The sequence below is a fragment of the Podarcis raffonei genome, chromosome 16 (genome assembly GCF_027172205.1).
Source record: "Podarcis raffonei isolate rPodRaf1 chromosome 16, rPodRaf1.pri, whole genome shotgun sequence".
Classification (NCBI taxonomy): Eukaryota; Metazoa; Chordata; class Lepidosauria; order Squamata; family Lacertidae; genus Podarcis; species Podarcis raffonei.
The window spans coordinates 23,594,944-23,618,682 of record NC_070617.1 but is presented as its reverse complement, the minus strand read 5'-3'; the positions used below and the strand labels follow the sequence as shown (position 1 = coordinate 23,618,682).

The following is a 23,739-nucleotide window of genomic DNA, read 5'->3' as shown; positions in this document are numbered from 1 at the left end:
GAAGGTGCCTTCTACTGAGTCAGATCATTAGTCGACCGACCTACAATGGCTGGAAGCAGGTCTCTCCAGGGTTTCAGCCGAGAGTCTTTCCCCAACCAGACCTGGAGATGTCCAGGATTGGACCTAGGACCTTGCATGCACGAAGCACATGGCCTTTGAAAGAGGGTTTCAGTTAGGGCAGGCATCCCCAAACTCGGCCCTCCAGCTCTTTTGGGACTACAGTTCCCACCATCCCCAACCACTGGTCCTTTTAGCTAGGGATGGGAGCTGTAGTCCCTAAACAGCTGGAGGGCCGAGTTTGGGGGTACCTGAATTAAGAGAAGGAGCATGGTTCAGCGATATAAGCACCTGCCCTGCATGCAGAAGGTCCCAGGTTTGATTCCTGGCGTTTCGAGGGTTGGAAATCTCCCCTACCCAAAACCCCGGAAAGCCACTGCCAGTGCGAGTAGACAATGCTGAGCTAGATGGAGCAACCTCTTTCCTCCAACCAAGCATAATCTGTCCTTCTCTAAAGCATGAAGGAGACCAGATATAGCACCGTGGGTCTATTGCTCTCCATAAACCTGGGTCCCTGCAGGCCTGTTCCTGGAAGCTAAGGATTGTCCCTGCGTTATATAAACGCCAACATCAACTTACAGAGAGACACTGCATTCAAAGAGGGACTGCTAAAGACAGTCAATGCTTGGATGTTTTTGGTTCAGAAAGAAGTCTTCCTTCAAAACTAGCCTCCGGGAGAATTCTGAGCTCCAGAGCAGAAGAAAAGGTCGAAGCTTCAGCAAAGCAATTGGATCCCTGAAGGAGGAGCACAGTACACAGCTGGTCCTTTGAAGCCACTGTCCGAGCCAGACTAAGCACTGTTGAACTGCTTTTCCTGACACTTAAGGACTGGTTCAGACATTCATTAAGGCCGATCTAAGGACTGGTTCAGACATTCATTGAGGCCGATCTAAGGACTGGTTCAGACATTCATTGAGGCCGATCTAAGGACTGGTTCAGACATTCATTGAGGCCGATCTAAGGACTGGTTCAGACATTCATTGAGGCCGATCTAAGGACTGGTTCAGACATTCATTGAGGCCGATCTACAGCTTGGTACTTTGCTCATCATAGGAAGCTGCCTGAAGTCCTTACTCCATCTGGCACAGTACTGTCTGCACTGACGGGCAGCAGCTCTTGATGGCTTGGGGAAAGGGCTTTTCCCAGCCCTAACTGGAGACCCTTGGTATTGAACCCAGGACCACCTGCATGCAAGGTGGCTGCTCTACCATCGAGCTACAGCCAAATGGCTCACTCACTGCCGTTTTCCCTTTCCTGGTTTATGAGGCAAACCACAGCTTTTGAGAAATCATCTGAATGCAGGGAAAAAACATGCTTTGCATTTTATTGCAAATCTGCACTGCATGCAACTGGTTTCCAGTCCTGGGTCTGCAAGCAAGCAAAAAATATTCCGCTCGTGCAGACCAAAACCAGCAGAAAGAGGGAGGAGGGAATTACGATATGATGTCAAAGAAACCCCAACGTGATATTCAAGGCTTGCTCACGTTTCACCAAAATGTGGCTGGCTGTGACATGTGAGCCAGCCTCAGGTTTTTGGAAACCACAGTTTGAAACCTAAGAAAAGAAGAGCAGCCTTGCTGGATCAGGCCAATGGCCCATCTATTCCAACATCCTGCTCTCACACTGGCCACTCAGATGCCTGTGGAAGACCTGCAAGCAGGAGCTGAACACAACCCCAGCATTGTCCCCTCCTGAAGTTTCCAGCAACTGGTATTCAGAAGTGCTATTGCCCCAGCATATACGGAGGCAGCATATAGCCATCATGTTCGTGTATTTTCATTATTGCATTTTATTGTGTTGTAAATTGCTTTGGAACATTGCTACGAGAAGCGATTTGCAAATTTACCGTATTTTCCACTCTATATGACGCGCTTTTTCCCCTCCAAAAATGAAGGGGAAATGTGTGTGCGTCCTATGGAGCGAATGCAGGCTTTCGCTGAAGCCTGAAGAGCGAGAGGGGTCGGTGCACACCGACTCCTCTCGCTCTCCAGGCTTCAGGCAGCTATCCGCAAGCCTTCTGAGTGCGGTGGGAGTTCCTGCTGCGCTCCCCGGGCTTCAGGTAGCTATCCGCAAGCCTTCGGGCTCCGAAGGCTTGCGGATAGCAGCCTGTTCTGGGGGCTGGGGAAGCTCGGGCTTCCCCCGTCCCCAGCCCCGCAAGCTCTGGGAGCAGCGGCGAGGTTGCATGCAATCTTGCTGCCGCTCCTGGACCTGTTCTGGGGGCTGGGGTTGGGGGAAGCTTGGGCTTCCCCCGCCCCAGCCCCACGGCTGGGGGGGGGAGGAAATAATTTTTTCCCCTTTATTTCCCCCCCTAAAAACTAGGTGTGCCCTATGGTCCGGTGCGCCCTATGGAGCGAAAAATACAGTAATAAAACTACACTCACACTGTTTTCGCCTGTTTCTCCTCGCCCAGCAGCAGGGAGGGTCAGACTGTAAGCTGCTTGGGGCAAAGACCTGTCTTACTCATGGGTTGATTGCATTTAGATCCCACCAAGCAGTTCAAGGTGGTGTGTGCGTGCAGCTCTGCTCCTCTCCTCAATGAATCCTCACAACAACCCTGCGAGGCAGGTTAGGCTGAGAGGCAGCGACTGGCCCAAGGTCACCCAACCCATGGCCAAGTGGGGATTCGAACCCTGGTCTCTCAGGTCCTAGCCTGACACTCTAACCCAGTGGTTCTCAACCTGTGGGTCCCCAGATGTTGTTGGACTACAACTCCCATCATCCCTAGCTAGCAAGGCCAGAGCTCGGGGATGATGGGAGTTGTAGTCCAACAACATCTGGGGGCCCACAGGTTGAGAACCGCTGCTCTAACCGCTACCCCACGCTGGATACAGAAACCACCACTTTCCAGGAGGACTTGAAATTCAGGAGGCATCACATTACATCACTTGTTTATCTGCTATTCCCTTTCCACTGTCTTCAGGAAACAATGTGGTAATCAAGTAAGTTCAAGGTCTCCGGAGTGAGATTTTCACAGCGCAAAGCCAACCCAGATGTCCAGCCTGACCCAAAGCCACCCTCCTTAATTACTGGTACTCCGAGTCCTCACTGTTGCAACTTAGAAGGACGCAGCTGGTCGCTGCAATCTCAGAAGACCAAATCAGCATATTTTTGATAATCCGAAAGGGGAGCTACGAGAAGGAAGCTCGGATTTGTTCAGCGACTTTCACTCCTGCGTAGGGGTGGGTGAAATCCACATCGCTCCAATGGAAAAGCCTTAGAAGCAATGACCTCACTGGAGAAACCCCTTCCAGGAAACTGCCATGTCCCAGCCAAAGTCTTTCTGTAGCAGCTAGTTGACGATCTCTGCTTTTTAGATTTCTTAAGCGGTTTTTATTGTGTATAGGTATTGTTGCAAACCAGCTTTGATTTTGTGTATGTGTGTGTGTGTCATGTTGTCATTTAGTCGTGTCCGACTCTTCATGACCTCATGGACCAGAGCACGCCAGGCACTCCTGTCTTCCACTGCCTCCCGCAGTTTGGTCAGACTCATGCTGGTAGCTTCGAGAACACTGTCCAACCATCTCGTCCTCTGTTGTCCCCTTCTCCTTGTGCCCTCCATCTTTCCCAACATCAGGGTCTTTTCCAGGGAGTCTTCTCTTCTCGTGAGGTGGCCAAAGTATTGGAGCCTCAGCTTCAGGATCTGTCCTTCCAGTGAGCACTCAGGGCTGGGTTCCTTAAGAATGGATAGGTTTGATCTTCTTGCAGTCCACGTGACATAGTGGTATATAAATGTTTCGATTATTTAATTAAGATCACACAGCATGTCCATGGCTACAGCCTGCTCCAAAAAAATCACGCATCCACTGTTTTGTGGGGCCACAATGGCACAAAAATGTGATTACAAAGCACAGATCCACATGGATCCTCAGGATTTTTGCATTGGGCTACCCCAAACTCACCGTCAAATCACATGTCTGTGGCCACAGCATGAACCACAAAAATCATACATCCACTGTTTCGTTCAGAATATTTTTTTTCTTGTTTTCCTCCTCTAAAAACTAAGTGCGTCTTATGGTCAGGTACTTACTATGGAGTGGGAAAATGTGGTATTTCATTTTATTTTATAAATAAATACAATATCTCTCGCTTTCCCTGTTTTAAAAACATGTTCTCTTAACAGCAGGTCTGCAAATAACATCTTCTAGTCTCCAGGATGACTAGATGATTCACAAGCGGAGTGTGCGTGGGGGGTGGGGAACATGGATCAATTGTGTCAGAATATAGCCTGCAGCACACTTGCTAGTCACCTTTTCTGTGTCTTCGAGGACTAAAGGAGATCATAAGGAGGCCAATATCTTAACGCTCTTCTAAGAAATCTATGGTGCGGCCGCATTTGGAACACTGCGAGTACAGTTCTGGTTGCTACACCGCAAAAAGGATATTTTAAGAGTTGGAAAAGGTTCAGAAAATGGCTAGCGAAGTGATAAAAGTGATCAAGGGGATCACTAAGGAAATGCTGCTGTCTTTGGGACTTTTCAGTTTGGGGAAAATGTGAGTTAAGAAGAGACACGATAGGAAAATGATGCACGGCACAGAGAAAGTAGAGAGAGGAATGTTTCCCCCCCCTCATAACACTGGAAGTCGGGCACATCCAAGGAAGCTGAATGTGGGAAGATTCAGGGAAGACAGATCTGCGGAACTCACTGCCACAGGAGGCAGCGATGGCCACCAACTTGGGTGGCTTTAGAAGAGTTTGTTTAAAAGTTAAATTCATGGAGAAGTAAGGCTCTCAGTGGTTACTAGTCCTGATGGCTATGCTCTGCCCTATGCAGCCTAGAACCCACATACATAAGGGACTGCCTCTCCTGGAGGACCTTAAGGTCCACAAATAACAACACTTTGGAGGTCCCAAGCCTCAAGGAGGTTAGATTGGTTTCAACTAGGGCCAGGGCCTTTTCAGCACTGGCCCTGACTTGGTGGAACGCTCTGTCACAAGAGACTAGGGCCCTGCGGGACTTGACATCTTTCCGCAGGGCCTGCAAGACAGAGCTGTTCCGCCTGGCCTTTGGTTTGGGCTCGGTCTGACCCTTATGTTTCCCTCCCCTTATGGTCTTGATTTATCAGCTACTTTAAAATGAGGCTGCATTTTAAATTGCATTTTAACCTGTATTTTAAATTGTGGGTCCCCCCCCCTTTCCCCCTATTATGTTTTTACTGTGACTTTATTGGTGTTAGCCGCCCGGAGCCCGGCTCTGGCCGGGGAGGGCGGGGTATAAATAAAATTTATTATTATTACTATTATTATTATTATTATTATTAAAGGCAGCGATACAGGGGAGGAGAGTGCTCTTGTGCAGAGAGTCACCTGATTGTCTACTGTGAGAACCGGATGCTGGACCAGATGGACCTGATTCATCCAGCACTTGTTATCTTCTAAAAGTGATAGAGCCCTTGACTTAAGGCGGGGGTTCAGGAGACATGTAGGGGCAGCCAGAAGTTGTTAGACTACAACTCTTATTACCCCAACTCGGACTGATGATGCCTGGAGGGCACAACGTTGGCTATCCTTGCTGCAGATGCCGTACTAAAACTCTGACGGCCCCCTGTCCCTGGTCAAGCTGGCTGCTGTGGCTAATGGGAGTCCACCAAATCTGGAGAGTTACAAGGTTAGCCACTTCTGGCTGCAGGTGCCATTCACAGGTTCTTCAACAGCAGGTCTGGGGGAAAGGAAATCTCCCTCTCAGGCCTTCTGGGCTCAAGGGGCAAATGGTTCATGGTAGCTTCTGCAACCTGGTGCCCTTGAGATCAAGAGTTCTTCAGCCTATGACACATTGATTGGCTCAAAGGGCAGCTACAGCCCAAAACCTCTGGAAGGCACCAAGTCGGGGATGTCAGACTCTCTTTGCTACCCATTTCCACTCAAAAGGGAAGTTGGCATTGCCAACAAAGGTCCGTATAGTTAAAGCTATGGTCTTCCCAGTAGTGATGTATGGAAGTGAGAGCTGGACCATAAAGAAGGCTGATCGCTGAAGAATTGATGCTTTTGAATTATGGTGCTGGAGGAGACTCTTGAGAGTCCCATGGACTGCAAGAAGATCAAACCTATCCATTCTGAAGGAAATCAGCCCTGAGCGCTCACTGGAAGGGCAGATCGTGAAGTTGAGGCTCCAATACTTTGGCCACCTCATGAGAAGAGAAAACTCCCTGGAAACTCCCTGATGTTGGGAAAGATGGAGGGCACAAGGAGAAGGGGACGGCAGAGGACGAGATGGTTGGATAGTGTTCTCGAAGCTACCAGCATGAGTCTGACCAAACTGCGGGAGGCAGTGGAAGACAGGAGTGCCTGGCGGGCTCTGGTCCATGGGGTCACGAAGAGTCGGACACGACTAAACGACTAAACAACAACAAGTTGAGAATTCACAAAATGGTAGTCTCCAGAAGTTTGAGACTGCAACTCTCATCGGCCCCACGCTGGCTGGGTTTGATGGGCATCACAGCCCAAAAACATCTGGAGGGTGTCAGGTTGGCGAGGGCTGGCTTAACGCTTTTATCTAAGTTTAGTGCTGGGAGAGCAGCGAGTCACGAGGCGGAGGTTGTTTTGTAATTATGAGGAAGGGAACAGAGAAGTCAGAGAAAGGAGAACCTCCAGAGGAAGCAGCTTTCCTCGAAGCCTGAAAATAGGCAAGCATCTCCCTTGAGTCATCTGCAAGCCCAGCTGCAAAGCAGCAACTCAGGGTGTTGGGAAACCAAAAAGTAGCTTTCCCTCAACGTTCTTCAGAGCTGGCCTAGGCAAGCAGAAACATCAGGTGGTAGAGGCCCAAGATGCCACAGCAGACTATGCCCTTTCCAAAACTGGAGGTGGAGAATCACATTTTTGGAAGTTCCTGCCATGTGGAGGAGGAATTCCTTGCAAGTAGAAATCTAGCGCAGAAGGCTAGTTTTCCACCTGCAGGCTGATTTTTTATTTGTTTACAAGGGAGAGTCTATGTAACAGTCTGCATTTACCCCCTTTAGGGGGCTTCTCCTATCCCCTTTTTTCTTTTTAAAAAAAGTTATTTGCTTTTTCAAACCTTGGGATTCAAGCCTGCCAATACTTCCCTCTTCAACAAGGAAAGTGCCATTTGGGTTATGTGAGCAACGGCACAGACCAGGGAAGTTCAGAAACAGAGGGAGATAACCAAATAATTGGTTAAGCAGATCTCACACAACTGGGCTCTTACAAAGATGAATGGGGGCAGAGAGTTATCAGTGGCTTGCAATTCCTAAAAACATAAATAAGCAGAGTTTACCCGACCGGTCAGTTGCCTTTGCAGCAAATTCTTAAACAACTCCCCACTACCTGTGTGAGGGAGTTGAAAGTCCACTAGCTAGAACTACAGGCTTAGAGACCAACAATCCCCAAAACAGGCAAGAATTGACATCAAACATGCGATACGAAGCAGAGGGATTTCTTCCACAGAACTGCTTTTTGCGAACACAGGACTAAGATGAACAGCCGCATAATATATAGCTCAATGATTCCCTTTGAGTAACTTTGAGCAGACACACAAAGGACTGCAACACGAGTGCCTCGACAATGTTTAAAACAATCTTCTCCCAACCTGAGGCCCTTCAATTGTTTGGGACTACAACACCCATCAGGGATACAGGTGGTGCTGTGGTCTAAACCACTGAGCCCTGGGCTTGCCGATCAGAAGGTCGGCGGCTCGAATCCCTGCGACGGGGTGAGCTCCCGTTGCTCGGTCCTTGCTCCTGCCAACCTAGCAGTTCGAAAGCACGTCAAAGTGTAAGTAGATAAATAGGTACCACTCCAGCGGGAAGGTAAACGGCGTTTCCGTGTGCTGCTCTGATTCGCCAGAAGCAGCTCAGTCATGCTAGCCACATGACCCGGAAGCTGTATGCCGGCTCCCTCGGCCAATAAAGCGAGATGAGCACCACAACCCCAGAGTCATCCGCTACTGGACATAACGGTCAGCGGTCCCTTTACCTTTACAACACCCATCATCCACAGAAAGCACATTCTGGTTGTGGATGATGGAAGTTGTAGTCTAAAAACATCTGGAGGGCTCCAGGTTGGGGGAATGACTATTTAGTGTTAAGGTGAAGAATTTGACTAACAGGCATGCATTATTGCCCTCACACCTACAAAAGGAGTGGGATGAAATATAACCAGAAAATCAAGCACAGTGGTTCAAACAAAAGAGAGAGAGAAAAAACCAGATCTCAGGGAGAAAACAGCGCTGTAAATTTAGTCCACAACTCTTTACCTTGTTTGCCTGCTCACCTACATATTCTCAAGTTAGTTACTTGTGGCTTAAGGGGTAATGGTTGGGGGGGGGGTAAATCCAGGAAAACTTGGCTGCCTGTTCATTTCAATGTGATTCTTATTGCAGCAACCGAACCAAGTGAGTGTCCATCCACACACATCCAATTAATGGAAGCAGCAGGAAGATCTAGCGACCACTTGGAAGTACTGCGACAATGACCTAAAGCACTCCAACGCCACTTCCTCCCCCCAGAAAGAATCCTGGGAACTGTAGTTTGTTCAGGTTGCTGAGAGCTCCCACAGAGCTACAATCTCTAGCAAACGACAGAGGTGAGATTTGCACCAGGAACTTCCCTGCCTCTATATTCTTTGCAGCACTGAACACGTTACATCACAACAGGCCAGGACTGGGAAGAGCATCTGCTTTGCAGGCAGGTTCAACTCCTGGCATCTCCAGGTAGGGCTGGGGGAAAGACCCCACCTTAAACTCTGGACAGCCACTGCCTGTCAGTGTTGGCAATACTGAGCTAGTTGGACCAAAGGTCTGACTAATAAGGCAGCTTCCTATTTTCCTATACCACCAAGGGTGTGCTTGATAGACAACTGCATGGCACTAATCATAGCTCAGCTGAGTGTACCCCCCCCCAAAAAAAAGGAGGAAAAAAGAACATTGTTATGTTCCAGTTCATGGATTGTATCTTATGTGCTGCGATTCCTGCATTGCAGGGGGTTGGATGACCCTTGGAGTCCCTCTCAACTCTGCAATTCTACGTGTGCTCTTAATAGTCAATAGCGTTTCCCCCCTAAAACACACACATGCACTATGTGTGCAGATACCCCTTTAAAGGGGTAGTAAATTGCCAGGTACTACTAGACTCCTGGGACGCAGGTGGCACTGTGAGTTAAACCACAGAGCCTAGGACTTGCCAATCAGAAGCTCGGCGGTTCGAATCCCCGCGGCAAGTAGATAAATAGGTATAGCTCTGGTGGGAAATAGGTATAGTGCAAGTAGATAAATAGGTATAGCTCTGGTGGGAAGGTAAACGGCGTTTCCATGCGCTGCTCTGGTTCGCCAGAAGCGGCTTAGTCATGCTGGCCACATGACCTGGAAGCTGTAAGCCCGCTCCCTCAGCCAATAAAATGAGATGAGCGCCGCAACCCCAGAGTCGGCCACGACTGGACCTAATGGTCAGGGGTCCCCTTTACCTTTACTGGACTCCCATCAGCCTAGGCCAGAATGGCCAATGGTCAGAGACCATGGGAGCTATAACCCAGTGAAATCTATAGGGCCTAGATTCCCCCTCCCACACACACAAAATGCTGCCACAACACAAATGCATTACACAACCTTGGATGTTTTAAAAAGAAGCAGAGTCCCTGACCCAGGAACATGTCAGAGGTTGAGGAGGGAGCCTATTGCCCTTTGCACTGTAAGACCAGAAAAACACACTAGCTTGTTGGTCATTTGTTGCCCAACTGACCAAGCCAGACCATTCCCAGCAACTAAGGTATTTCTAGGGAAAGGAAAACAAGACTCAAGCCTTGACTGGAGACTGGTAATATCTTCCAAAATCATGAAACCCATTTTTCTCTTCATCAAATGCACTTTGTGCATGCTCAGGGATCACTGGCTTGTAGTCTTTTTTGAAAAGAAGCACAAACCAGTGATTAGAAACGGATGCAGTGGCTGGACCAGAGCCCAAATCACACTCCCCACCACCCAAAAACTTAATATTGTAAAGCTCACAGAAACACACACACAAACAAGAGGTAGGAGAATCGACCCATGACTATTAAAAGGCTTTCACGGGCGGGGTGTCTATGTGTGTGTGCGGGGGGAGTTTTAGACATGACCCGGACTGTGAGGGCATGGGGGGGGGAGCAAATAGTTGTGCAATGGGGCTCTCCAGACATCACTTAGGAAGTGGGGACCCCCCTCGGCAGGGCAGCCAATCTCCTATTCTCCTCCTTTCCCATAAGGAGGTTGGCTCCCCACCTCCATGCACAAACACAGGTACAGCGTCTTTTACAGCCCCTTCCCCTCTGAGGGGCAAGCCAGGCTTCCTACTGCCCCCTCCCCATAGATATAATATAGGCAGGCAAGTACAGTAAAGGTCTATCCCTGTTGCCCCCAATGCATAGAGATAAGCAATTTTTTGGGGGGTGTCTCTTACAGTCCCCTCCTCAAGGGCAGATGGACAGGCAGGGTCTCCTATTGCCCCCCTCCCCATAAGCAGGCAGGCAATTAGGCAAGTGGCAGCAGGGGAGTAATCTCCTATATTCCTTAATCTCCAAGAACAGACTGAGAGGGTGGCGGCGGCGGCGGGGAGGGAGGTGTTTCTTACAGGCCCCTCCAAGGGGTAGACAGCAAGCAAGGAGGAAGGTCTCCTAATAGCCCCTCTCCCCATAAGCAGGCAGACGTGGGGGGGGAAGCAATCTCCTCTAGCCTGAAGATTATGTACGGATAGGTAAGAGAGGCAGGCAGACGGACCCCCCTCCTCAAGGGCAGACGGACAGGTCTCCTACTGCCCCATCCCACCCCCCATAAGCGGACAGGCCGATGGGTGGGGAGTGGATATCCCCTATTGCCCCCCAGGCAGGCAGTCTGTCACGGGCCCCCAAGGGAGGGCAGAGAGAGAGAGCTTCTTACAACCTGCCCACCCCATAGCTGAGCAAGCCGGCCGGGTCTCCTACACGACCCTCCTCCCCATAAGCAGGCGAGGTGGGGTAGAGAGATCTGCCCTCCAACCTCCAAGTACAGCCAGGCAAGGGGGGTCTTTCATAGACTCCCCTCCCCAAAGGGCGGGCAAAGCGAGCTCCATATAGCCCTCCCTGCCCCATAAGCAAGGTAAGCAAGCTGGCAGGGTCTCCCATGACCCTCCTCCCCACAAGCTCTGACCCCCCTCCTCTAGAGCACGCAAGCATTTAACCCTTCAGGGGTAGTGGGGTCACTCGGGGCTCGTCGAGCAGGCAGCCCCGGCGGGCCCTTCCCTGCCTACCTCCGGGGCCGCTGGCGCTGAGCTCCTCTCCGGCTGCAGCCGCTTCGCCCTCTCTTGGCTCTGGCCCCAGCGGAAGTGACGACGGGAGGAGGAGGAGGAGGAGCAGCAGCCGTGGATGGCGGGGGGGGCCAAGAAAACGCCACGCAGAAGCACTGCCGGGGTGGGAGGAGGGACGGACCGGAAGGAGGGCGGGGGAAGAGAAAAAGAGAGGCGCCGGCTTCATCCGCCCGGGCTCTCGGATTCTGGCCTGCTGAGGGTTCTTTTGGTTAGCGAGAGGTTCTTTCTCTCCCTCTTTCCTTCCTTCCCCGCACAAGGCGGCAGGCATAACGGGCAAGGGCAGGGCCCTGCCCCGAAGGGCCTGCAATAATGGTTATTAAGATAATAATAATAATAATAATAATAATAATAATAATAATAATAATGATGATGATGTTTTCACACCTGGCTGCCAGCCCACGCTGTCCTTCCAGAGGACTACAGTGGTACCTCAGGTTACATACGCTAACCCAGAAATATTACCTCGGGTTAAGAACTTTGCTTCAGGATGAGAACAGAAATCCTGCTCCGGTGGCGCAGCGGCAGCGAGAGGCCCCATTAGCTAAAGTGGTGCTTCAGGTTAAGAACGGACCTCAAGAATGAATTAAGTACTTAACCCGAGGTACCACTGCAGTAGTGTTATAAGAAAAACAACCTCTTAATTCCCTTACAGGGGTGCCCAAACTTTATTCCATCAGGCATTTTAAGTTAATGTTCAGGTTTCTGGTTTTGTGGTTAATTTTTATAGTTTTATTCTCTATGTGGTTTATCTTTATGCAAACTGCTTAGATCTGCTAATGATTAAAGTAGCATAAAAATGTGATGAATGAATGAATGTGTCTGCAGCTGCTCCTTCATTCTTGTGAATAAACCAGCCCTTAAAGAAGAGGAGGCTTGGCAGTGGAGAGGACTGTCCACTTCGTGTAGCTGTTTCTTGCTCTGCTCTGTTTCCCATTTCCCGTTTGGGATAGAAAACTCAAGATGGTGGGCAACTCAGCATCGCTACTGTTTTAACAGTGAGTCCATAAGTGACTGTGGAGGCCAATTTTGGACCCACACGTTCTTCCACAGTGGGGACATAGGTTTCTGGATGGGAGTTGACCACGGTGAGGGTTTGCCAAGTGTGCCTTCCTCTTAGCGCATTTCTCCCTTTCATCCTGAGTTTGAGCGTCTTCAAAGCCCATGGCATCTTTGGTAAAGGCTGTTCTCCAATTGGAGCGCTTGCAGTTCAGTGTTTCCCAGCTGTCGGTGTTTATACTACATTTTTAAAGATTTGCCTTGAGAGAGTCTTTAAACTTCTTTTGTTGACCGCCAGCATTACGCTGTCCATTTTAAAGTTTGGAATAGAGTAGTTGCTTTGGAAGACAATAATCAGGCATCCAAATAACATGACCAGTCCAACAAAGTTGATGTTGAAGAATCATCGCTTCAACACTGGTGATCTTTGCTTCTTCCAGTACACTGGCATTAGTTCGCCTGTCTTCCCAAGAGTAGCAATGGCCCGCTCCTTCCTGAATTTGTCCGATTCTCTTTTAAAGCCATCCAAGTTGGTGGATCATGGTCTCCTGTGGGAGCAAGGTTCACAGTTTAATTATGTGCACCGCCTCACTATATGCACATCATTGGTTCTGGTTACCACCTACTGTTCGTCTGTCCCCCCAATTTCTGGTCCACCAGTCCTAAATGGCACCAGCCACCACTGCTTACAGCCACCCCCAAATGCAACACACACAGTGCACCCTTCTAGGACATGCCCTGAATATATCTTTTGTGAAAGGTCTTGCACCTACTGTAATGAATCTTGGACCTGTGAAAACTCTCACCCAGCTAGCAAGCTGGCAATGGACCACAGCAGGCTTTCCATAAGCCAATTCTGGACATAATGCAATTGGCAGCTTCGTCGCCATGGAAGCAATTATGAGATAAAGAGCCAAAGCGAGCAATTTCTGTGGCTATTCGCAGATGGACGTGTGTGTCATAGCCATTTGTGTCCTTCCAAGTGCACATTTTGAACCCTTCAGACTGTTTCGGAGCCAGGACAATGAGCCCTTTGGAATGATACAGCAACAATGTTTGGATTTAGCTCCCTCTAGTGACAAGAGTATATTTATTTCTATACAGTCATACCTTCGAGTTACAGACGCTTCAGGTTGCGCTTTTTCAGGTTACGGATGCGCCAAAACCTGAAAGTACCGGAAAGGGTTACTTCCAAGTTTTGGCTGTTGCACATGCGCAGAAGTGCTAAATTGCGTTTTGCGCATGCACAGAAGCGCCAAATTGCACAGACGCCGGGTTGCAGGGTGTGAACGCTGCGGGTTGCGAACGTGCCACCCGCAAGGATCACGTTCACAACCTGAGCGTTCACTGTACCTAGAAGAAAAGGCACGGGTGGTATGTATTTTTGTATTTTTAGTATTGTAAACTTTTCTGCAGCCTTCGGGTGAAGGGTAGTATACAAATTGAAGAAGGAGAAGAAGGAGAAGAAGGAGAAGAAGAAGACAACAAGATACTGGTTTGGGTTTCAAATAGATAAAACCTTTATTGATGAATGCTTAAAGATCTGGAGCTGACTAAAACCACTAACTGCTAAACTTCATCCCACTGAAATAGGGAGGTTGCGGGTATTAATCTGAAATGACACTGGAGCATTTTCTCAGCTCTTTTGGGCCTACTCCCTTAGCAAAGGGAAGCTGGGGGGGGGGCTCCTGCTCCTAGCTAAAACTTAAAAGTGTGCAAAGGATACCTGCCCACCTCAGCAACCTTTCAGCCACACAGCTTTGGAGGGGAAAGTCAGACAGGCCTCAAGAGAAACTTGAGAAAGAAGGTTCTTTTTATCACATGTGGTGTTGTAGTAAGGTTAAAGTTTACTGGGAAATGATATATTAGGAATTAAAAAGGATGTTTAAAATAACATTTGTAAAAAACAACAACCCAGAAGCTTTCCTTTTGGGAATTATAGGGCCAGAGCTACCCAAACTGTATAGAAATTTATTCATGTATGCGACTACAGCGGCAAGAATGTTATTTGTTCAAAAATAGAAAGAAGAAGAAGTCCCGCCGAAAGAAGAATGGATACAAAAACTTTGCAGAAATGGTGAAACTTCCCGGAAATCAAGATAACAAACTTTTAATAAAAGAATGGAAATGATTTATTGAATATCTGCAAACAAACTGTAAACAGATAAGAACATTGCCAGGATTATTGTAATAACCTGCAGTTTTATAAAAGTATACATTTAAAGTAGATGAATAAATGCTTAAGTTAATTTGTAATATGTAGAAAATATAAAAAATAAATTTAAGGAAACCGCAGATGGAGGGGGAAGGAAGCTGAGTTTCGAAATGTTAAAATGATTGTTATATATATATATATATATATATATATATATATATATATATACACATACACACACACAGAGTATATTTAAAAAAGAGAAACTTGTCCACTCTATTATCCCATGATGGGCAGAACTTTGAAGGCATCCACTGTGTTCTTCTTAATTCCACCCCCACCTGCCTCTACCGTTCATTTAAGAACCTGCCTACCTCTGGCCCCAGTCGGAAAGAAAACACTCTCAGGTCCCAGACCAATATGGACCTTTTAAGCGGGGGAGGAGGAATTCCTACGAGGCCCCAAAATATTGGCGATGGGAAACACTGTACTGATCGGAGACCTTTACTTCCGACGGCCAACACAAACCTCCGCTGCCTACCCTGGGGCTGCCTCGCTTTTGCTGCTGGTAACTGGGGGAGCCGGGCTGCTCCGCCCACGCGGCCGCCCGCTCTATGAATGAATGGAAGAACGGATCAATGAACGCGCAGCCAGCAGCAAGCGCCGAAGGAACGAATGAATGAAAGCGCCGCAACGAGAGCGCCCAGTCAATCAACGAAGGCGCGGCGCCAAAGGCGACAGCAAAAGCCTATCCCTCGGCGGAACAAAAACGCGAGTGGGAGGAAAAGAGGAAACGGGAGGGCAGGGTCTGCCCTTTAGGAGGCGGTTCTCCAAACTTCCTCGATGCTTCTCCTAACTGCACTTTCTCTGCTGGGATTGGGAAAGGATTGGACACTATAGGAACAGGATGCTGGACTAGGTGGACCTCTGGCCTGATCCAGAAAAGCTCTTCTGATGTTCTTGGACAAGACATCCATTCATAAAGTAGGCTGTCCTCTGAAAAAAACTGGAACCCCTGGTCACTCAGAGTTCAGAGCTCCGTAGGATAAAATCAGGATAGTAAACTGGAAGAACTGGAAGAACTTGTGGACATCTGATTAAGCTGAATGTTGGTTAGACTATGGAACTCTCTGCCACAGGAAGCAGTGATGGCCACCAACCTGGACGGCTTTAAAAGAGGATGAAACAAATTCATGGAGGGGAGGGCTGTCAATGGTTACTGGCCATGAGAGCTATCCACAGTTGGAGGCAGCAATGCTTCTGAATACCAGTTGCTGGAAGCCACAGGAAGGGAGAGGGCTCTTGTTCCCTAGTTCTGCTTGAGGGTTTCCCCTTGGGGGCATCTGGTTGGCCACTGTGACAGCAGAATGCTGGACTAGATCATGGGTAGGCAAACTAAGGCCTGGGGGCCAGATCCGGCCCAATTGCCTTCTAAATCTGACCCGCGGATGGTCTGGGAATCAGCGTGTTTTTACATGAGTAGAATGTGTCCTTTTATTTAAAATGCATCTCTGGGTTATTTATGGGGCATAGGAATCCGTTCATTCCCCCCCCCAAAATATAGTCCGCCCCCCCACAAGGTCTGAGGGACAATGGACTGGCCCCCTGCCGAAAAGGTTTGCTGACCCCTGGACTAGATGAGGGTCTGATCCAGCAAACTCTTCCTACAATGTGGATCCACCTTATGCTACCTCAGCTCACCTTGGCTCTCTTGAAATTTCAGTGAATTCTACAGAAAAACAGTGTGCTCAGTCTAAAGGTCTCCCCCCCATTAATGGTTTGCAAACTCCCCTGAAGTAGCTGAACCCAGATTTTACTTTCTTGCTTGGAATGGGGGGCTTCCTCCATGGGCCAAGCTTCCTACGAACGTGCTGCCGTGTCAATATCCATACAGAATTCACCCATAAAAGTAAGGTAGGCTAACTCATTGTTGAATTGTCTGCAATAAGCTCTCCTGCCTGCTGAGACAGGAAGCTGCAGACAATTGCTGGCAAGATCCCAAGAGCTATGCAACAAATTTTTGCAAATGCAGCAATCCCCCTTAGTGTGTGGCAGGTTTCCAGGGGGGGGAAGGGGGAAAGGCAGTAGACCTTTTCTTTTTTGTCTCCTGAGATCTTTGGAAGAGTGCTGGTAATAGGAGGGTGCCTCATCACCAAGTATATAGATAAGCCTTTCTGCAAGCATAAAATAGTTTCCTGGTGGTTCTAGGCAGCGGCTTGCGAAGACTGCAGAGCTGGATTTTACAAGGCCATTAAAAACTCTGCCTAGCGACTGCCTCTGCTGTTGTTTGGAAAAGGAAGCAGACACCGTTCCCTGTTCAGTGCTAGACGCATCAACTGCAGGAATCATCTTATGTTCTTCGGCATAATTTCCAGAAATGTACATAGGCTTATTCTGAGCCCAGTATTGTATACACTGACTGGCAACGGCTAGCCAGGGTTTCAAGATAGGGGGCATTCCCAGACCCACCTGGAGATGCTGGTGATTGAAACACTGATTTACGGCCAGTCAGTCAGTTTTATTGCACATAGCCAAAGGCTGCTGCAATGTACACAGAATTATTTGACAATTAAAAGAAAATATACTGAATTGATTAAAAAAAAGACTTACAACATTTATATTATTAAAACATTATGTACTCTAAACAAAGCTATAAAAACACCCCAATGTACAAATAAAAACATTAAACGATAAAATTCATAAGCTAAAATCTTCACATGGTCACTAATGTTAAAAACAATATCAATTAATACAGTGTGCAATTTATACTCAGAGTTTGGTGACAAAGATAGAGCATAGCCTGAGGTAGATAGATAGGATCAAATAAATTCATCTCCTTTACAATTAATGGCTACCTCGGCTATATAATTTGCTCTAATTTTCCTAGCAGCAGTTGCAAAAAGTGCTACCCACCAGGTCACATACTTATCTGTGTCTGCAAGGAGATATAAAATCATGTCAAGGGGGTTCTGGCCAGGGGACCCTGTCATTATAGGTACCAAAAAAATTTTTCTTGCATCATTATATACACTGATTTATGGCTTTTCCCTTAACGAAATGTGAGCATAGCATGTGCCTTATAAAGTGTCAGACCATTAGTCCACCTACCACATGCAAAGCAGATGCTCAGCTTCTAGACTATGATCCCTTTTTTAAAAAAACGTTAAGATTCTAGTCCTTATGGTTCTAAAGAAGGGACTGAATGAAATAGACACACAGGACTGCCTTGTACTGAGTCAGAACACTGGTCCATCTAGCTCAGCATTGTCAACACTGACTGGCAGCGGCTCTCCCGGGTTTCAGGCAGGGGTATCTCCCAGTCCCACCTGGAGATGCTGGGCGTTGAGCCTGGGGGCTTCTGCATGCAGAGTAGATGCTCTGCCTCTGAGCTTCTATGCAACGTAGAAAATGTAATGTCAAAGAGAACTTTTAGTTCATGAGGCTGTATGAGTTGAGATAGGATTACGGCATGGGTGTGGGAGGAGGCCCATGCTATAAGTTTTCAGTGCCCCCTCCCAATAATGTGTGGGTCCTGTCCGCATGACAGACCCTTTCAATATCTGTTGACTGCTATCATCCTTCCCATTAACCTCCTTCTCCTCCGTGACTTTGTTGAATCCTCTTTTAAAGCCGCCAAAATTGGTGGCCGTCCAAACATCTTGTAGGAGCGAGTTCCATAGTTTAACTGTGCTTTGCTGTTCCTCTGATGGTGCCTTCAATCTTCACAAAAGGAATTTTGCATGTCACCTGGAACAAAGAACAAAAACTGGTGGTCTGCGCATATGTGTGTGTGTGTATAATGCTGAGAGAGAGAGACTTTGCTGTTTGCTCACCTGGACCACAGGGACGCGGGTGGCGCTGTGGGTTAAACCACAGAGCCTAGGGCTTGCTGATCAGAAGGTCGGCGGTTCGAATCCCCGCGATGGGGTGAGCTCCTGTTGCTCGGTCCCTGCTCCTGCCAACCTAGCAGTTTGAAAGCATGTCAAAGTGCAAGTAGATAAATAGGTACTGCTCCGGCAGGAAGGTAAACGGTGTTTCCGTGCGCTGCTTTGGTTCACCAGAAGGGGCTTAGTCATGCTGGCCACATGACCCAGAAGCTGTACGCTGGCTCTCTCAGCCAATAAAGCAAGATGAGCGCCGCAACCCCAGAGTCGGCCACGGCTGGATCTAAAGGTCAGGGGTCCCTTTACCTTTACACCTGGACCACACACCTATTCCAGCATCCTTTCCTCTCAGTGGCCAGCCTAGGGGAAGCCTGCAAGGACTTCCACTCTGTTTATCGTCATGCCACCCCCAGTGCAGCTTGATGCATGTATCAAAGAAGAAGCGCAAGCAGGCAAAAAAAAGGAAGTAGAGATCTATTCCCCAAAGCTACCCACTCAGCAGCCAGAAAGAGCCACTAGGGCTGTTCCAAAGGGCACTTTCCAAAGGATGCTGGTCGACATAAGAACACCTTGTTCTAAGTGTACAAGGATCCTGATCCAAAGGCAGCTGCAGTCGACGTGCAATATGTAGTAAAATGAGGTGAGAGGGAGAGGAATTTAGGACTGGCCTAGAAGTTATTTTTATAAAGAAAAAATAAAAGAATGCACATGGATGGGGCTGAATCTAGGGACATCCCTCCGTCCATTCTTAACCACAAAATTGTGCCCCAGTTAACATCCAAGATTGGTTGTGGGATCTCAGTGCCAAAGTTAAGCCACATCCTGCCAGCATTTACCAGTAGATGGAGTTGAGGAAGAGCTGTAACCCAGTGCTGTAGCTTCTAGTTTGCACACAGCAGGTTCCAGGTTCAAATCCCTGGCATCTCTAGGTCTGTCAGGGCAAGGTTTCTTCTCTGAAAACCCGGCAGGACAAATCAGAGACTGTTGGGAGCTGTAGCCCGAAGCATCTGGAGGGGCACCCGGTTGGAGAAGGCTGGAATGTGTCTACTGCAATACTATGCCTAGGTGTGATCTGGTTACATCAGCTAAGCAGGTTCAAGCCAGGCCAGTCAGATGCAGGAGCCTTCAGGGAAAAGCCCTGAGGATACAGAGATGTGATGCTGTTGCATCTCTGGACCAGGAGATGGTGCTCCTTTCCCTCAATGACAAATCTGTCCAGAATAGGGAGAGATGGAAGATGAAGGATGAGGCTGCCTTCTTGTTAGGGGTGGGGGGGGTTTGCATAAATATGCATGATTATAACCTGATCTTGTCTGAGAGGCTTGAGTTAGGGAACCATGGATGCAAATGCTGCAATTAGATGACAAGTGTAAGTCACTGCATTCAAATCCAGTTATCAGAATTGCACGACATCTCCCATTTCCCCTGTCTGCCCTTAAGTTGCAGACATGGGAATCTATGTTATATTCAATGGGCGGAGAGAATTCGGTGTGGTAGCACTGCTGGACCTGAACTGCGCCTGGAAGGGAGACTGTCTTAGTAGCCATGCAAAGGTCAGAGGCTTCTGTGCACACGACTCTGGGTTCAACCTGGGACTTTCTGCACAGAAAGCAGATACTCTGCCTCTGAGCTATGGCCTTTCCCCTTATAACGTTAAAATCCTAGTCCCCATTGTTCTCAATGAAGGGCTGGATTCAATAGGAGTCTAGGGAGCTGCCTTATACCAAGCCAGTCCGTTGAGCCATCTAGCTCATTATTGTCTACACTGACTGGCAGCATGGCTCTCTGGAGCTTGAGGCAGTTTTCCCCAACACTACCTGGGATTGAGCCTGCCTCCTAAGCAGATGATCTATACCTCTGAGCTGTGGCTGTTCCCCTTACAGTCCTGATAGTCTAAAATTGCTTCTCGTGCAGGTAGCTGCTCGCCCAAGCCGTTAGCTTGCCAGTCCTGCCTCTAAAAGTCTCTGCAATCAAAGTGGGTGTCCCAAAAGCCAGGGTGCCACCTATTGCTGCTCAGTGCTAATGATTCAGCACTCTGGCTCTTGAAGGAGATGCAGAGAGCAATGCGGGTGTGTGTGTGTGTGTGTGTGTGTGTGTGTGTGTGTGTGTGTGTGCCACTCCTGCAGCCCAAACACCCAAGCCCTCCAGATGCAGATGAAGCGGGGGGTATCGGCAGGGCTGGGGGCGGGGGGCGGAGAGAGGCTTGATGGACCTCTAAGATCACCTTTCCTCAGGAACAGTTCCAGACGCCAAGGCTGTTAAAAGCCACAGAGCGTTTTTGCATGGATGGTGAGAGGCAGGAAAGAGCGAAGGAGCTGGCGGGTGGGTTTGAGGTCAGAAGGCGAGGTGGGGAGATGCGGGGGGGGGGGGGCCGGTTGGCAGGGAGAGGGAGAGAGAGCCCAGGAGGAAATGTTGTGCTAGGTCAGAGGAGACATTTCTGCACTGTGTTGGTCTGCAGAGCGTCCTGGGGTGAAAATGGCTGTGTGTTGGATAGAGAGATGTTTTGCTGCAGTGCTACAATTTGTTAGTTATGCTCAGTGTGCTGAGAAGCTCCTTAAAGATGCTGTTTGAGCCGGATGCTGTGACCAGAGCAGTGCTTTCAGCAGCAGCTTGGCCAGACGACATATCACAGGTAGACAATTTGGTGTTCTCCAGCTGCTGGAAACCGAAAGGAGGGGGAGAGTAGCTGTTGTGCTCAGTTCATGCTTGCGGGCTTCCCACAGACGTCTGGTTGGCTGCTGTGAGAACAGAGATGCTGGACTAGATGATCCAATGGTCTGATCCAGCAGGGCTCACCTATGCTGTGGACTACAATTCCCATCAACCCCAGCCGGTCAACAGCTGGGAGCAATAGCCTTTTGCCCCCAGGCTTAAAACTGGAAAGACCTGACACACAAGGAAAAAGGCATGAGGAGGGCAGAGGAGAAAAGCAAGCTCAGGCACTGGTCCTTCAATGTGCAGCTTTTTGCAGCAACCAGCTGGGATGGAAACCGTTCAGGAGGCCTTGAGGAAGGTCTGCTGTTAGGTGACAGTTGGGGAGATACAAAAGCAGCTAGCTTTTCAGCAGAGGTGACGGAATTGCCCTGCCTTCCTCTTGTGTCTGCAGTCTGATATGGGAGGAGGGCATGGCTACAATTACTGTGAGGCACGGTAAAGACACTCTGCATATTTTTAGTAACACTATTTTTAATTTTACTTCCTGCCTTCTAAATCTGAGTCCTGACACTGAAAAGCTGAGCTGGGGGTCAAATTAAGGCACACGACTGACATGACATATGGAAGGCAAGGTGAGACCTTCAGCTGGACTCACCTTTGGTACCACAGAGAGCAGGTGTGGGGAACCTCTGGCCGGTGGGCCAATGGCCTCCCCAGCCCTCTCTATCTGGAAGGTCACATCCCTCACCTTTGAGGAACTGGCTGTGGGTTATATTATTTGTTAATAGGGAGATAGGAAGCTGCCTCTGTCCTGACTGGCTGCATCTCCCCAGGCCTTTCACAGCCCCAGCTGGAGATGTTGGGGATCGAACCCAGGGCATTCTGCATGCAAAGCAGATGCTCTACCACTGAGCTACAGCTCTTCGCTATAGTGATTCTAGAACCACTGGTCCATTTAGGTCAGTACTGTCTGCACTGACTTGCAGGGTCTCAAGACGGAGTCTTTCCCAGACCTTCCTGGAGAAGCCGGGGATCGAACCTGCGACCTTCTGCATGCAAAACAGATGTTCTAACCACTGCACTACAACCCTTCCCCTTCTGCCTGACTGCCCTGGAACATTTGATCACATCTGACTCTGGTTTATATATTTCAAACACGTAATATCCATCGATATGTCTTTATATCATTGGCATTGCCTAACTCGTAATTGATTTAAAATGGTATAATGTTAGCCTCATCAATATGAGTTTTCTTTATTTGGAATGTCATATTATATTTTGAAATGAATTTGTATTGGACATATTATAGAGATGTGTGGGTTTATAAACTGGATTATTATTATTATTATTACTTTCAGCCAGACATTTAAAAATAATGGGGAATATGAAGAAGGGTCATTGCTCAGTAGCAGAGTATCTGCTTTGCATGCAGAATGGTCTGGTTCAATCCTTTACATCTCCAGGTAGGACTAGGAGATCTGGAAATCCTGGAGAGCTTCTGCCAGTCAGTGTAGACAGTACTGACCTGTATGGACCAATGTTCTGATTCAGTATAAGGCAGCTTCCTATGTTCCTGTTTCTTTGCTGCTTAGTACACTTTGGGTTTTATTTAGCCATTATTTTAATCATTGCATTGAGCTTAATTATTGTTGTTTCATTGATTCACCATCGTAGCCACATTTAAGTTGCTGCAATTTCATTGCAGTGTTGGACGAGTCAGTGGGGGAAGTTTGCCATTTAAAAATCCTTACTGGTTATCCCATTTGAAAAGCTTATTCAGACCCCAATGACTTTGCAGAAGGAGATTAGCTTATCTGGATACAGAACAATTTACTGTAGCCCCAGCTGGTTTTAAGTCACGCCAATCAGCCTCAACCCGGAGAAATGCCCCCGATGCAATTTGCAGAAATATGGATTTGTGGAATCTCCAGCCCTGGCATTTGCAGGGGCACGGACGGCCACTCTCCCAGGACACAATTCAATTTGCACCTGAGTCCAAAGCCAGCATCACTTTTCACAGCAGAGTGTCTCAGCTATTTTAGGCTGCAGATGAAAGGCAGACAAAAAGGAGGCATTAGACAAACTCACAGGAGAATCCTACCCCAAATGGCCTCGGTCCTGTCTACCTGAAGGAGCGTCTCCACCCCCATTGTTCTGCCCGAACACTGAGGTCCAGCGCCAAGGGCCTGCTGGCCGTTTCCTTGCTGCGAGAAGCCAAGTTACAGGGAACCAGGCAGAGGGCCTTCTTGGTAGTGGCACCCGCCCTGTGGAACACCCTCCAACCAGATGTAAAGGCAATAAGCAACTATTTTACTTTTAAAAGACAACTGAAGGTGGCCCTGTTTAGGGAAGTTTTTAATGTTTGATGCTGTATTGTGTTTTTGATATTAGGTTGGAGGCTGCCCAGAGTGGCTGGGGAAGCCCAGCCAGATGGGCGGGGTATAAATAATTTCTTCTTCTTCTTTTCTTCCTCTTCCTCCTCCTCTTCTTCTTCTTCTTCTTCTTCTTCTTCTTCTTCTTCTTCTTCTTCCAGTGGTACCTCGGGTTACATACGCTTCAGGTTACATACGCTTCAGGTTACAGACTCCGCTAACCCAGAAATAGTACCTTGGGTTAAGAACTTTGCTTCAGGATGAGAACAGAAATCGTGCTCCAGCGGCGCAGCAGCAGCGGGAGGCCCCATTAGCTAAAGTGGTGCTTCAGGTTAAGAACAGTTTCAGGTTAAGAACG

At 48.4% G+C, this 23,739-nt stretch overlaps 1 protein-coding gene and 1 non-coding gene across 3 annotated transcripts in view; both read right to left on the bottom strand.

Moving 5' to 3' along the window:
- AP1B1 (adaptor related protein complex 1 subunit beta 1) overlaps positions 1–11,366 on the bottom strand; it is a 53,264-nt gene extending 41,898 nt beyond the window's left edge. For both annotated transcript variants that reach the window (XM_053368287.1, XM_053368288.1), the window contains exon 1: positions 11,263–11,366. The gene's annotated coding sequence lies outside the window, so the exon portion shown is untranslated. The remainder of the gene's footprint in view (positions 1–11,262) is intronic.
- A 10,494-nt stretch (positions 11,367–21,860) lies between these two features.
- TRNAA-UGC (transfer RNA alanine (anticodon UGC)) lies at positions 21,861–21,929 on the bottom strand. The gene has a single exon. It is a non-coding gene; the product is annotated as a tRNA-Ala (tRNA).
- Positions 21,930–23,739: the final 1,810 nt, after the last annotated feature.